The 2043-nt window shown below is 50.7% G+C and overlaps 1 protein-coding gene across 1 annotated transcript in view; it reads right to left on the bottom strand.

The window, feature by feature from the left end:
* The window catches only part of PLS3 (plastin 3), an 86820-nt gene extending 86281 nt beyond the window's left edge, over positions 1-539 (bottom strand). The window contains exon 1 of the mRNA XM_006759215.2: positions 442-539. The gene's annotated coding sequence lies outside the window, so the exon portion shown is untranslated. The remainder of the gene's footprint in view (positions 1-441) is intronic.
* Between the last annotated feature and the right edge of the window lie 1504 nt (positions 540-2043).

A 2043-nucleotide genomic window follows, 5' to 3' on the forward strand; every position in this document is an offset into this window, starting at 1 on the left:
GTGCTGCGGGGTGGTGGCAGTAGCTGGAGAAGGACGACAGAGGGAAGTTAGGAGCTCGATTTCCACTTCGGGGCCATGGCCACGTTAGGGAAGAAGGGCAAGTGTTGGCGTCAGGGACTCCAGCCCAAGGTTGGCAACAAGTCAAGCAACTACTGGAAAAGAACCTTCTCTGGAGAGTGAAGAGCAGAAAACGTGCTGGCGGCGGGTGCTGGGCGAGGGGAACACTGTCATTCCCACCCATCCCTGTCGGGAACGAGCGCCTTGGCCCCAAAAGGCTAGAAAAGAGATTTTTGCAGCCCCCCCACCCCGCTCTGTTCCCCGCCCCCCGGGCAAGGCACGTTCCTTCTGAGGTTCCGGGAGATGCTCTACCCCGACCCACTCCTGCCAACGCCCCGGCACACCCCCTACCCTGGTGCCCTCCGGTGCCCACGAAGCACTCACCTAAAGTCGCAGAGCACCGGATCCGGCCCGACCGCCGCCGACAGACGCGCTCAGACAACTTCTGCCTCTCGGAATCTTTGCGGCTGCGGTTCTAAAGCCAGCACTCCCTCCCCTCCAGCCAGCCCCTCCGCCCCTGGGCCGTCGCCATTGGTTCGGGTGGTGCTCGCAGGCGGCCTGGGAACCAGGAAGCCGATTGGGCCGCGAGCCTGTCACATCAGCTGGGTGGAGAGCTGGGAGCATAATCGCCGCGCCGGGCGCCGGGCAGGGCGATGGGGACTGGAACGGTGCGGCTGGGATCTGAGACTGGTCCCCCGCGCCCGCTTCTCCTTTCTCCCTGGAGATGAGATCAGAAAAGTCCACAGGGTTCAAAAAAATCTTGTGGAATAAATGAAAAGATGGGAATGTCGGGGACGAGAGTTTGAATGCCACCAAACCCCTATTTAAGTCTATGGAGGGTACAGTTTCTCCCCGAAATCTTGAAGAGAATCTCGGTATGGGAAGAGACATTTCTAATAGTTTTATTGGCTCCAGTCAGCCCAGAGGGAAAACATCAGCAATTCTCCCTTTCCTTGGGGAGGAGATTATGGATAGGACGGGGCTCTCAAGTGTTTAGCTTCGTGCTCAGTATACTGTTCACCAAAATCACCTGTCTGGTATGTATGTCCATGCAGGAAGAGGTGGCGGTGCGAAGGGATGGTGGAACTAAAGTGCTTCCACTTCTTTGACTAGAAATGGACATCAATTCTCATCTGTCTCCTTTCACCAGAGAAAACTTGGACACAGGCTCCTGTTGCCAGAATACCTTTTCTTCTCCTAGCCCACGAGATCGCCTCCAAGCCATAGGTGACCTCTTTCATTAACACAGGTAGTGGTGTCCCCTCCTTATCTACATTTCGATCCTTTGACTCACTGCAGGTCCAGAGGGCCCTGGTTTGAGGGTTTCTCCAGGCAGAGCTAGAGATTGACTTGTGAGACAGCTGTAGAAGACTTGTCTAAATAAAATCTTCCCTGTTCCAGTAGGAACCATTTTGTTCAGGAAATGTGTGCTTGGAAATTTCCAAAATGAATTTAAAATTGGTTCAATGACATCCCACTTTATATGCATTTCAGGAAAAATGCCTGAAAAAGTGAGTGCTCTTATAAAGGACCTCCCCCCCCCCCCCCTTCATTTGCTGTTATTAATTTCTTCAGAGACATTAACCTGTAGTCAGGGTTAGGACTTCTTAAACAGGAAAGAGCGGAGCAGCTCATATAAGGCCTAAAGGCTAGACAAGCAGAAAAGGGCTTGGCACTGGGAAAAAGTCTTGTTAAATATTAATTAATGATTAACCAACTGGAAAACCTCATGAAAGGCACAGGAAGGTGAAAAAGAAGTGAGAGGGCAATCATGCTTTCAGAAACATTACACTTCTGTTGTGACAGATTTTGTACTGGGTCAGGTTTGGGTCAGCACAAAAATACTAGTTTCAACAATACAGATTTCAACATGATGGTGTTAGGTTAACTACAATGCCATGCACATTTACAATAGACTCCAAAATGAGATGACAAGTTTTCAATAATTGGCCCACGGTATAGTTTCTTTAATTCTTTACACAAAAT

Source organism: Myotis davidii, unplaced genomic scaffold (genome assembly GCF_000327345.1).
Source record: "Myotis davidii unplaced genomic scaffold, ASM32734v1 scaffold1596, whole genome shotgun sequence".
NCBI classification, from domain to species: Eukaryota; Metazoa; Chordata; class Mammalia; order Chiroptera; family Vespertilionidae; genus Myotis; species Myotis davidii.